This window comes from Rhipicephalus microplus, chromosome 1 (assembly GCF_043290135.1).
Source record: "Rhipicephalus microplus isolate Deutch F79 chromosome 1, USDA_Rmic, whole genome shotgun sequence".
NCBI classification, from domain to species: domain Eukaryota; kingdom Metazoa; phylum Arthropoda; class Arachnida; order Ixodida; family Ixodidae; genus Rhipicephalus; species Rhipicephalus microplus.
Genome location: NC_134700.1, coordinates 98,846,185 through 98,860,191, shown reverse-complemented (window position 1 = coordinate 98,860,191; position 14,007 = coordinate 98,846,185).

Here is a 14,007-nt window from a genome sequence, read left to right as displayed (position 1 = left end):
TATGTGCCATTGAATATATCTCACACAACAAGGTCAGATTGAGGTAACCTTGTCGTGTGGAACTCTGCTAAGTCTACGAACCTTGTTTTCCTACTAATAACCATACGCTCTCCTGTTTTGTAAATGTGGTTCGATGTAAGTTACCAAAAGGAGCCGCTGAAACCTGAATATTACCTAGCTTTCTTGAACCAGGAGCGTAGTATTAATTATTTATTTAATAAATAAGTTAATAAGCATTATTTATACATTTATTTGTTCATGCTTAAGGTCAAGAACATCTCGGAGACCACTGTTACAAAATTAAGAGAAACGTATTAAAAACTAGTGAACTTATAGTGGGACAAGTTTCACATATGGAGCTTGTACAATTATCAACAAGAAATACTAATCATGAACAAATATTTAACATCCTAGTACTCATACAGTGTTGGTGACTGCTTCATAGAAACGTTTATAATCCCCTATTCATGCTATAGCTAAGGGAAAGTGGAAAAGCGCATTCTCTGCTTTATTAAACTAGGGTCATTTTCTCTTGAGGCGACTTTGTGCAGCAGTTTGTCGATTTCATTATATGAGTGTTCAACAACCTTAGTTCCTAATTTGCTGAGACGCCGCCAATGCCCAGGTGCATATTAACACAACCAAGAAATGACCGTATGGAAAAAGAGCAGCTCAGTGAAAAGATTACTCATTAACTAATAAAGAAATTCTCATTTAGATGGGTGGATGTTGATGCTTCGGTAACCGAATAGAGGGGCGCAAGCACAACTGAAAAAAACATTGGGGTAGTGCGAAAGTTCTGAGACGGGGATTGTGAAGAGGACTATCGCATATTTAAGGTACAGCATCTTCTGGTGGCATTCGTTTTCGGGTGGCGTCATTGCTGAAATGAATGAACATCAGCAGTCCATCGCTGCAACAGAAACTCACCTAAATTGTGTGTGTTCAATCACTGCTTCATACCGTTCTTCAACACAAAAGTGTTTCATTTCGGTGTCCACCGAAACTCCTTTGACGTATTTCCATCACGGATATTACGTTACTAAAAAGGCACACCTACAGATGATAAAAAATAACGTAAAAAGTTCCACTGCCCAAAATGAGACCCATGGCCTCTCGGTTCACAATGGCAGGCGCCCGGTGCTCGACAGATAGCGCCGCCGATAAAGGTGAACGAATTTTCACAAGTACGCCGGCACCTCTCACCCATATTCGTATCAGCCATCTCACCCATTCTCGAGCCTGTTGGCGGGGCTAGGCGGTACTTAGTCCCATTCGGGGAGAAGTGGTGCCGCCATTTTGTAAGGCGTAAAGAATAGTACTGCGTTATGACACTAACGAGCGCTGATAGGAAGTGATTAGAAAACGACATAGTTAGACGGTCGCAATGTCGGCGAAGTAGTGCTAGACTAATCACCCCTGGTTTTACCTGGTCATGGTGACATCGAGCAGTGGCTCTATATGCAGTTCCGTTCTTGACCTTTCGCTTCGAGTTATTGTGTCAGGGTTTGTTGATGGAGTAGTAAAACCGTCCCACACACCAACAGTGGTTCTCCACCATCTCCTGCTTTGAGTGTGACAGCGGCGGATAAGAAAACTGACGCATAACTGTTGCTGAAAGGTAACCGGATGGAAGGCCTTCGCAGAAGGATACAGATGACAGAATGACGTAGAACGCGGAACGTCTTCACGCGTTCGCACCTCAATTAATGTATAATTAACATGTAGGGTTTAATTTCCCAAAACTACCATATGATTATGAGAGACGCCGTAGTGAAAGGCTGCGGAAATTTTTACCACCGGGGTTCTTAAACGTGCACCTGAGTCTGAGCACACAGGCCTAAAGCATTTTCGCCTCATTCGAAAATGCAGCCACTGCAGCCGAGATTCGAGCTTGCAAACTGTTAGTCAGCATCTGAGTACCTTAGCCACTAGGCCACCACGGCGGGGCGTTCGCAGCTCAAGCTGGGAGTCTGCGTCCAGTGTTCCTGAAACGCAGTGCGGCAGCATATGTACAAGTACAGGACCCTGTTGCTCGAGAGCACACACCGTGCCTTCTCTCTCAATTCGCGATGTTTTGATGAAGTGTGTACCTAGTGCCGGTGTTAAGTATGTGCTTGTTGAAGCCATGTTTGCCCAGGATAGGCGATGTGCTGTGTACAGGTACGTATGTTAGCAACTTAAGCTACACCATCCAACGGGCTGTAGCGGTCAAACACTGCAAGATCGCACTGCACATAGTTCAAGATCTGTCGCATCGCAAGATTGCACCAAACCGAGACACATTAATTTTTCTGTTATACCAATTCCTATGACAGAGGAATCAGTTAGGCTTTTTTACTGCATCTTACTTTCTTGAGGCGGCTCCAAAAGGAGTCTCATGTTGGTGAATGAATAGCAGTATCCTGCGCGCAACGGGCTCAGTTCAACGGTGCGTTAAGTTGATACTGAATGGTACTCACTAAAGTAGTTGGGATTTGTCAATCAATTTTTAAAAGTTTTCATTTTCATTGATTTGCTGATCAATGGTTTGACCAACTTAACTGCAGCGCAAGAATATCGGCATGAATGGCGTTGCGAACTTCAATGCGTCCTTTCTGCGTTTTAGCTAGTGGGTACATCAACCTGATAACTTCTCTAAACTTTGCCGTGTAGAGAATGTGGCTGCGATGTTGTTTACGTTTTACGAAAAGCAATTAGGCAGGCCCTACCAGATGCCTTCAAGTTCCTAGTCATCGTGGAGAGGTGAAAGAAAAAAACAAACATCGTGGGTGGTGTTTCCACCTAATTTTTTTTTCGCGCGTTTGTTGACTTAAAAAGCATATTTCTACCACAAAAGCTGCTTCTTGTATTCTGAAACATTAGTTTTAATACACAGCAGACAATTTCATTGAAATTTCTTTTAAAAAAGCTAGAGTTTAGCGGTGATGCGAAATCTGCCATGCGAGTCGATCACAATCTGTCTAAGATGGTTTCCGCAGTTGGTTTTTCGGTGAATTTTCTTATCTTTCTCGCATGCTTTCAAGGTAAAATTTCCCTTCAGATAAATCTATCTTTTATTTAGGAGGTTTTGTTTGGTTTCATAAGCTGTCATATATTTCAGCATCACTCGAAAAGCAAATCTTGCAGCATATTGCACAGAACACGCCGCTCCTGCTGTCGTTCAAGCGAAGCGTGCTGCACAGTGCAAGCTTTAAGCCACAGGCCGTGGCCAGGGGCCTTTTCCAGAAGGTGGTCGATATGAAAGCGCATGGCATGGCACTCACCGACCAAGAAATCACGGAGGCCGACGCCAGAATGGTCTCGCAGGACGCTCAGGTTCGTTGAGTAGAGATGAGTACAGCGTTCCACTTATTAATCAGAACAGTCGAAAAAGTCAAGGAATGTATAACAGCTGGTATTTCTAGCGATTATGATGCAAGTGAAAAACAAATACAGAAGACAACAAACTGAGTTTCTTGTTGGTATAGGGACCGAACTTGCGATCTTCGAACAACGTGTTCAATGCTCTACTAACTCAGCTCTACTAACTAATCCCGGTCTACCTTACAGGTATATATCTGTGTTTAAACGTAGGAGTGTTAGTCAGCGCCGCTATAGTATCCATGACGGTGATGGTTGAATGCTTTTAGGTGTCTCGTGGGGTAACCGTGTCTGCTGCTCAAATGATTGAGCATCAGACGCGTTATTCGAAGGTCGCAGGTCTAGTACTGGCCAGCAGCAAGATATCAGTAACAAATTGGTGAGGCTTAGTTAGCTGGTTCGTGTTTAAAGCAAAGAAAGTAACAGAACAAAATGAACACGAACTACAAAGAAACGAAGACTACGGTGGTCTACATTAGTTCCTTTAGATTTACATCATTCAATACAAACAGCTTCTCCTACACGTTTCTTCGCTTTCTTGGTTGTTTTAATGATGTGCTTAGCAATTAAAAACGAGCCCTCAAAGTTTCCTCTTTCTCGTTTAGGTTTCTTAGTGGAACGAGCACCGAGTATGCCCTAGAGTGGGCAGTAAGGTAGGTCGTGAGTCTATAAGAAATTGGTGTAAGCGGCAGTTGCACACCAAAAAGCACTTGGACGTTGCTTGTTGTGGCACCCGATGGATCTCGTCGTTCGAGGTGGTAGAAACATGGACGCCTAAAACGCCCAGCAAGGCATTGAAACCGAACTGACTGCTCTTCTCAGTCCCGTTCATTCTCCTTATCCTTTTATTCGGGCGGAGGATGGTTGACACATTGATATGTAATTTATCAGAATCTTCATCTTTTATGTTGTTTTTTGATGTTGCTCCCTGAAGCGATAACTCGTAATTAAGATTTTATTGCGCTAGCAATTATACGGACACCCTCGGCTGGATTTCACCGCTGGCTTCGGCGTGGGCGTCAGCGCTGGCGTCGATGTCATGCACCGTATATGCATACGTATCCATATATATGAAAATGCAAGAAAGAAAAAAAATTCCGGAAAAAGACTCCGGCGCCCGCAATCGAACGTAAGAACTCCGCGTCATGAATGCAAGGCGTTAGCCACTCAGCTATGTAGAGGTACCTCCTGCAACGTTCAAACGGCAAGCTTTCAATTATACCACTTACCGCGGTTGGTGCGCATCTCGGGGGATGTGGGGAAGGGGGGGGGGTATCGTGTTTTCAGCATTATCAGCAAGAGCGCACAGTGAGCGCACGGTGGCTCTCATCTCTCAAGCGCACTTTAGCCCACGTAGAGAATAAGGCAGTGTACGTTCGATCGCGCACCCTTTTCTTGCAGTAGGAAGTATCGTACGTCTTGGCTAGCTTTTAAGTTTCGTCGGAACGATTCTGTTGTGGTTACTGGCCACAAAAAGGTCACTGCAATTGTTGCACAGACATAGCGAAGTAACAACTGAGACGCTTATTTTTAATTTCCCTCCGGCTTGCTGTTACTGCAGTAGCAAGATCATTGGTAACCGTAATTGCAGCTAAGAATGAACTATCTTCCAGAATGCTATCGTCGGTATCCCTCGATCGACTGGCCCACCATGCTTATTGATACGCTTGAACGTGTCAACCAGTGCGTAAACACTGTATATGTCAAGCAGTTACCTGCTAGCATAGCTGCAACTATCACGAACGTTTTTCCTCTTGCGAATAAATACATAACACATAAATGTTAACATCCTTCCTTAGGCATCTCAAATGAATTGTTAAGATTGTTTGCATAATTTGATGCAGCACTACGTGGTCTCTCTATGAACGACAGTGGCACATAATTTTCTTCCCTGAGGTGGAAATATCATTCTTGTTTAATTTCAGACCAACATATAATTTTTGATCCGAGTGCTATAGGATAACTTGGTTGATATATTTCGACGCCTTACTTGAAATACACAATTGACTCACTTTTCTTACAGATTCTATCCGACGAATTACACGTGCCAAAAACTCAATCGTACCACGGCCTCATCAGATATGACGTGTTCGTTGGAAGACGCTCCGTCTTAAGGTCCATGATGCAGCATGTGGCCATGTAAGAAAACTGCCTCCCAAAATCGTTTTTTTTTCTTACATTTCACAGCAAATGAATCAGAAAAAGTAAGGCTGCAAAGTAATTCGCATTGACGGTACCGATGCGCGTAACCACGCGCTGCTTGCAGGACAAAGTAGCGACGATTTAGGCATTATTGAAAACCCATAGACGTCACAGTTATAGATCGTTCGTTTTCCTGATAATTGCTAACGTTATTAAAACAGCAAATAAAACAATTATTTCGCAATTTGATGGTCTCAATAAACCATACCCATTAGGTGCCAATGTGTGAAAAATTTAAACATATCGAGTTATGATTTATGCGAGCTTTACGAGGATATATATATATATATATATATATATATATATATATATATATATATATATATATATATATATATATATATATATATATATATATATATATATATATATATAGGAATGTGACGCTAACAGTAGTATCTTTAATAGTATGGAAAGCTGGGCGAGTTGGCTTGAGGATATAATAACTACCCTACCATTGGACGTACTTGCGCTCACTGCTTACTTCCAGTCCAGATGACACACGAACATGGCTTTTCTTGTTTTCCTGAAATATCGTTTCTCTCACTTGCGCGAGATTTTATAATAAAGGAGTTATGCACTTTACTCACTTTGCAGAACGCTTCAATTTGCTGCTATCATGTTCATTGCATTGCCTGAAGGGCTACGTTCTAATGTCTTGTACACTTCACTATATTGCCACGTTCCATTTCACAAGTTTTTGTTATCGTTCCGAAACACCACACGATTCTCGGCGCAAACCGCGCCTGCAGGTTTCGAGAAGGTTCCGGACTGTAGTAGATCATTTGGATAAGATCACGCCCACTGTGCGAACGGTACAGATCGTTCTGGAACCTACGCCACCGCCAGCGATAACGCTAGAACATTCGACGGCAAGGGTATAAATGCCGACGCGCTTCGCCGCTTGTCAGTTGTTGATCGAAGGCCGACGCTGCGTTCGCCGCTATCAGTCCGAGACTGCTATCTGTGCAATACTGCTGCTGTAATTAGACTTTCCCTTTACCGGGCACAGGTTCGCCCAAATAAACAGTTTATTCCCAACACGAAGTTTTCTGTCTTTGGCCACGTCACGACCCCGTGACATCTGGTGGAGGTGCTGCTTCGTTCATGTACCGGACGCCCCCGTCAAGCCGTGAACCCAGCCCCCTTCGCGGAGAAGACACCGACGCCAACCAAGAGCAGCGAACGAGCCGCCGACAGCAAGGTCTCCCACCGGAGTACGGCCTGCTACAAGACAAGGCGCGGAAGACCAAGACCATGACCTCGACTGCAGCGACAATGACAACCGGAGCGTCCCAGCCCGCGATCGTCATTCATCAACCCAGGGAACCACCAACGTTCCATGGCTCATCGTTTGAAGACCCGGAAACCTGGATAGAAACATACGACCGTGTGGCCGCCCTCAACCACTGGGACAACGAAGAAAAGCTCCGTCGTGTGTACTTCTACCTGGAAGACACCGCAAGGACCTGGCTAGAGAATCGGGAGTCCACGCTCCGAACGTGGGATGTCTTCTGCGGCGCATTTCTTCAAACGTTCGCAAGCGTCGCTCGCAAAGAGAGGGCCGCTGCTCTACTCGAGACTCGGGTTCAGCTACCAAATGAAAAGGTTCAAATTTTCACAGAGGAGATGACCCGCCTATTCCGTCATGCTGACCCAGACATGCCTGAGGAAAAGAAAGTTCGTTTCCTCATGCGAGGGGTCAAACAGGAGCTCTTCGCGGGACTAATGAGGAATCCACCAAACACCGTCCAAGAATTTGTATCCGAGGCGACCACCATCGAAAAAACGCTGGACATGCGCACCAGACAGTATAATCGTCGCCTGACTCCAGAATGCGCTGCTGCTCAAGCCAGTGACTCCGACGACCTGCGTGAAACGATCCGAGCGATCGTGCGGGAAAAGCTGCGCAAACTGTTGCCTTCGGCGCAGCCTCAAGTGGATTCGATCGCCGACATCGTGCGAGAAGAAGTCCGGCAATCGCTTCGAATTCCCGAAACACCGCCGCCCGAGCCAGAAACTATCAGCTACGCCGCTGCAGTGCGCCACAACGCTCCTCCCCATCCACGCCAAAACACCGCCCCGTCACACTTCTGTCGCCAGACGCCACCGCCGCCACCAACCCAACCGGCGTCCTACCGTTCCCCAGCGGGCCAGCGCAGTGCACCGAGGAAAACGGACGTTTGGCGTGCACCTGACAACCGCCCGCTCTGCTACCACTTCGGCGAGGCCGGGCACACATACCGCCGTTGCCAGTACCGACAGATGGGACTGCGTGGCTTCGCCGTCAATGCACCGCGTCCGCAGCCAGGAGATCGGCCACGTGACATCGCCGACTACCTGGCAGGAACTCAATGGACACCACTAAGTCCTTCCCGTTCACCGTCGCCCAGCCGCCGCATGTCACCGCACCCCCGGCAGTACTCTGGCCCAACGCGGGGCCGGTCTCCTAGCCCGTATCCGGGAAACTAAGGGCATCAACCGATGGAGGTGCGGTTGCTGTGCGACGAACTACCGAAGATCCTCCGACGACGACACCGACGCGACGGAGCTTTTTGAACACAACCCCAACCAGGCAAAGCCCTGAAGGCAAAAGCTCACTTATCGAAGGTGGCCGGACGACGCAACATGGAAGCAGCGGAACAAGCCGACGCAGCCGTGACCCGACGCCACGCCCTAACTGAAATGCGAGACGGCGAACTAGCGACCTCGACGTTCTTATCGACGGCCACAGTGTGACTGCTCTCGTCGATACTGGAGCCGACTATTCTGTCATCAGTGGGTCGTTCGCCGCGAAGTTAAAGAAAGTTAGGACAGCTTGGAAAGGCCCTGAAATCCGCACAGCCGGAGGTCATCTCGTAACGCCTGCAGGAATCTGCACAGCGAGAGTCACCATTAACGGCCGTATTTATCCTACAGACTTCGTAGTCCTACAGCGTTGCTCAAGAGATGTCATCCTTGGCATGGACTTCTTATGCCTCCATGGTGCTGTCATCAACCTAAAAACAAGGTCGATAACGTTATCCACAGAAGAAGCACTACCGCCGCGCACGCCGTCAGGACACCATGCCTTGAATGTGCTGGAAGAACAAGTCACCATTCCGCCTCGCTCAAGCGTCATTATTTCAGTCGGCGCTCCTAAATCACCTGACTTGGAAGGCGTCATTGAAGGCAGTCAGCATCTGTTGGTCACCCGAAATATTTGCGTCGCAAGAGGAATTGCAGAGCTGCGGGGAGGCAAAGCAACGGTTATGCTCACGAATTTCAGCAATGAGTACAAACATGTGAACAAAGGAACAACGGTCGCATACATCGAAGAAATTGTCGAAGCCACCAGTGCTTTCGCCCTCGCCGATTCTGCGAAACCTGCTCAGAACAACCAAGCCCCTCCCATAGCTTTCGACGTCAATCCCAGACTTCCGAACGATAAGCAAGAACAGCTCAAGGCCCTGCTCCTGCAATACGAAGATTGCTTTTCGTCGTCATCGAAAATTCGGCAGACCCCAATCACGAAACATCGAATCATAACCGAAGAAAATGCCAGACCACTTCGTCAGAGTCCGTACAGGGTTTCGACGCGAGAACGTGAGGCAATCAAGAGACAAGTTGATGAAATGCTGCGAGATGACATTATCCAGCCGTCCAAGAGTCCGTGGGCATCCCCCGTGGTGTTAGTGAAGAAAAAGGATGGGACCCTACGTTTCTGCGTCGATTATCGCCGCCTGAACAAAATCACAAAAAAAGGACGTGTATCCTTTCCCACGAATAGACGACGCCCTTGATCGGCTCCATAACGCCAAGTACTTCTCGTCAATGGACCTCAAGACTGGCTATTGGCAAATCGAAGTCGACGAAAGAGACCGAGAGAAGACGGCGTTTATAACACCGGACGGCCTCTTCGAGTTTAAGGTGATGCCCTTCGGCCTTTGCTCAGCGCCTGCAACTTTTCAACGCATTATGGATACAGTACTGGCAGGATTGAAGTGGCAGACTTGCCTTGTGTACTTGGACGACGTCGTCGTGTTTTCCTCGAGTTTCGACGAGCATCTTCGGCGCCTTGAAGCTGTACTTCAAGCCATCAAGACGTCCGGACTAACACTGAAGCCAGCAAAGTGCAGATTTGCGTATGAGGAGCTCTTGTTTCTGGGGCACGTTATCAGCAAGTCTGGAGTTCGTCCCGATCCACGGAAAACAGCCGCCATCGCCGATTTCCCGCCGCCCACTGACAAGAAGACGTCACAGTTATAGATCGTTCGTTTTCCTGATAATTGCTAACGTTATTAAAACAGCAAATAAAACAATTATTTCGCAATTTGATGGTCTCAATAAACCACTGACAAGAAGGCCGTGCGCCGATTTCTGGGCCTGTGCGCCTATTATAGGCGGTTCGTGAAAAACTTCGCCCGCATCGCCGATCCTCTCACTAACCTTACCAAGGCCGACTCGGAGTTCAAGTGGGAAACGCCACAGGAACACGCTTTCCAGGAGCTTAAACATCGCCTCCAGACGCCTCCGTTACTTGCCCATTTCGACGAATTCGCCGAGACAGAAATACATACTGACGCAAGCAGCGTAGGTCTTGGCGCCGTTCTTGTGCAGAGGGCTGACGGACTTGAAAGGGTTATTAGTTACGCCAGCCGATCGCTATCCAAAGCAGAAGCAAATTATTCCACAACAGAAAAGGAGTGCCTCGCCATCATCTGGGCTACGTCGAAATTTCGCCCCTACCTCTACGGCAGGCCCTTCAAAGTTGTGAGCGACCACCACGCCTTGTGTTGGCTAGCCACCTTGAAGGACCCTTCAGGTCGCCTCGCACGATGGAGCCTGAGACTTCAAGAATATGACATTACTGTCATTTACAAGTCCGGCAAAAAACACTCCGACGCTGACTGTCTCTCTCGTGCGCCTGTCGACAAACCGCTACCCGACGACTCGGATGACGACTACTTCTTGGGAACGATAACTATTGACGACTTCGCTGAACGACAGCGGGCCGACCCGGAACTTAAAGCCCTAATAGAATACCTCGAAGGCAGGACCGCCGAAGTCCCGAAGGTATTCAAGCGCGCACTTGCGTCGTTCTTTCTACGAAACGGTCTTCTAGAAAAGAAAAACTTTTCACCGCTTCGAGCTAGGTACCTCCTTGTGGTGCCTTCAGCTCTGCGACCAGAACTCCTGCAGGCCCTGCACGACGATCCGACGGCAGGGCACCTCGGTGTTTCCCGCACGCTCGCGAGGATACAAGAAAGGTACTACTGGCCACGTCTTACCACCGACGTCACTCGTTATGTGAGGACATGCCGGGACTGTCAGCGACGCAAGACACCGCCGACAAGGCCAGCGGGACTTCTGCAGCCAATTGATCCACCTTGCCGACCTTTCCAGCAGATTGGTATGGACCTACTGGGGCCGTTCCCGACGTCGGCTTTCTTAAACAAGTGGATCGTGGTAGCTACCGACTACCTCACCCGCTACGCCGAGACAAAAGCCCTGCCAAAAGGCAGTGCATCCGAGGTAGCTAAGTTCTTCGTCGAAAATATCGTCCTACGTCACGGCGCCCCGGAGGTCCTTATCACCGACAGAGGAACGGCATTCACTGCCGACTTAACTCAAGCGATCTTGGCATCTAGCCAAACAAACCACCACCGGACGACAGCGTACCACCCACAGACCAACGGCCTCACCGAGCGGCTTAACAAGACGATCGCCGACATGCTGTCAATGTACGTCGATGTCGAACACAAGACGTGGGACACCATTCTTCCGTATGTGACCTTCGCATACAACACGGCGGTGCAGGAGACGACGCAGATATCTCCATACAAATTGGTCTACGGAAGGAGCCCGGCAACGACGCTCGATGCCATGTTACCCAACGTCACCGACGAAGAAAACCTCGATGTGAGCGAGTACCTTCAACGCGCCGAAGAAGCCCGACAACTTGCGCGTCTTCGTATCAAGAATCAACAGACGACCGACAGCCACCGTTACAACCTTCGACGACGCTTCGTGGAATACCAGCCCGGTGAACGTGTTTGGGTGTGGACGCCGATACGCCGACGTGGACTAAGTGAAAAGCTTCTGCGACGGTACTTCGGACCGTACAAGGTGGTTCGACGTCTCGGCCCACTTGATTACGAGGTTGTCCCCGACGGCATCACGAACTCCCAACGACGCCTATCGCGACCTGAAGTCGTCCATGTCGCGCGCCTCAAGCTGTTTCATGCACGTTAACAAACTGAAACAGTGTTTTTTTTGTATTATTGTTGTATTGTAATTTATTCATTGTACTTTCTTGCATTATTATTGTACCTTCATCTTTAGTTAAAGCATTGGGACGATGCCTTTTTTCAGAGGGGGGCAATGCCACGTTCCATTTCACAAGATTTTGTTATCGTTCCGAAACACCACACGATTCTCGGCGCAAACCGCGCCTGCAGGTTTCGAGAAGGTTCCGGACTGTAGTAGATCATTTGGATAAGATCACGCCCACTGTGCGAACGGTACAGATCGTTCTGGAACCTACGCCACCGCCAGCGATAACGCTAGAACATTCGACGGCAAGGGTATAAATGCCGACGCACTTCGCCGCTTGTCAGTTGTTGATCGAAGGCCGACGCTGCGTTCGCCGCTATCAGTCCGAGACTGCTATCTGTGCAATACTGCTGCTGTAATTAGACTTTCCCTTTACCGGGCACAGGTTCGCCCAAATAAACAGTTTATTCCCAACACGAAGTTTTCTATCTTTGGCCACGTCACGAGCCCGTGACAATACATACACAAATAGTGTTATATAGTTTACAGTGTGCCCAACATCAACGCACGTCCTGTATTTTCAAATGAGTTCTATGGAAACTCGCATTGCGGCGCAGGTTTGAGAAAGGGAAAGAAGACAACGAGCGGTTGCTAACACAAAGCCTCCAAGAAATCCGTACAGATTTTTCTGAAATAAAAGCCTCTTAGTCCTGTATTTCCGTTCACTTTCTCGAAGTTTCCTCTATTTTAGCCTGACCTCTAATTTCTTGCAGGCTAAATCCTCCTTTCAATGTCTCGCTATACTTCGTTCATTTTCATTTTTTTTATTCTCAGGAAGCCATCTATCGCATTCGTGTACCGGTTGTCTGGAATAAGCCGCACATTCACCCACCTTTATTTCGACAACTTCTACTCTGCGAAGATGAAGGAAAAGAACTTGGTGAGATCCTAAAGATGTTTTGTGCAGTCCGTTTTAATCTGTTTTTTGCATTACGACATCGTACAGATGGCTTGCCTTTGGCTCCAAAATACTCATCGTCTTCATATAGGTTAATTGATAAAAAAAATTCGTATGGCAAATAGGAGCCTTTTTAATGGTAGTTTACATAAACGTTCCAGATTCTCTAATATAGTTACCTTGAAACATCATGTATACTGACCATTACACTGTTCAGTTTTACTGTGCTACGCTTTAGAGAAGATTAGAACGAATTGCTTCCTAGAATAAACTTCTTCGCAATATAGGAAACATAGGAATTTTTTTTCGGTATTGCGACAACCTAGCGCTCGCTAGGCATAGAATGGCAGTTCGCTGGGGCACTCCAAATCTTAAGAGACATAACTTTCATGTCTCGTCAGTCGTAAATTGCTGTTTCATAATCTGACCTTCTGCGAAGCATTGCAGGGGAGTCATCCGGCATTAGCGAAGGCTAATGCACTTTCCATGCACCTTACATCTGAGTGGCAGTTTAGGGACTAAGTTATTTACCGTTCATTTCACGAAGATGAAATATGCAAAATTCAAGCATAAATTACCGCAAACGCCATTCACCTCATCGTCTTGGGCGAGAAAATGTACAAGTTTTATATCGAAGCAGATCACCTGATACCTGTTGGTATTGCGCCTTTGGTATGATGCATACTTTCCCATTGCTTCTTGCCGTAGTGCATGAAATGAGGGAACGATGACAGTATTGGGGATCAGGTGATACTGCGTTCAATCGAATCTGTTAATTACTCGAGCAAAAAAGAAAGCATGCATGTGCACTGCTGTCGTTAACGACAGTGATATTGCCTTTTGTTTTAGTATACAGCAAATGGCGCGCCTAAAACACTGTAGCATGATACTCATTTTACTGAGCATTTCGCTTGCCATCGCACTGATATAAGTGAGATTTAGGGAACACCCAAAGTTAAGTTTTTTACGTGTACATGATTTGAAAGACAAGAACATCCTAACATGAGCACATAGTCGGCATGATCAGTTTTAGAAAGTATAAATAAGCTATTTCTTGTCGTGGGCACCCCTTGATGAGTGCGGTGGTTTGTGCCTAGAGGGACACAAAAGAGGAACAATGACTAAGTTTATACTTACAAACTGTACTCTAAGAAATCGAATTCCCTATCTTTCACTATCATAAGTTCATTATAAGAAGAGAAAACCAAGATTGAAATTTTGCTTCTAAA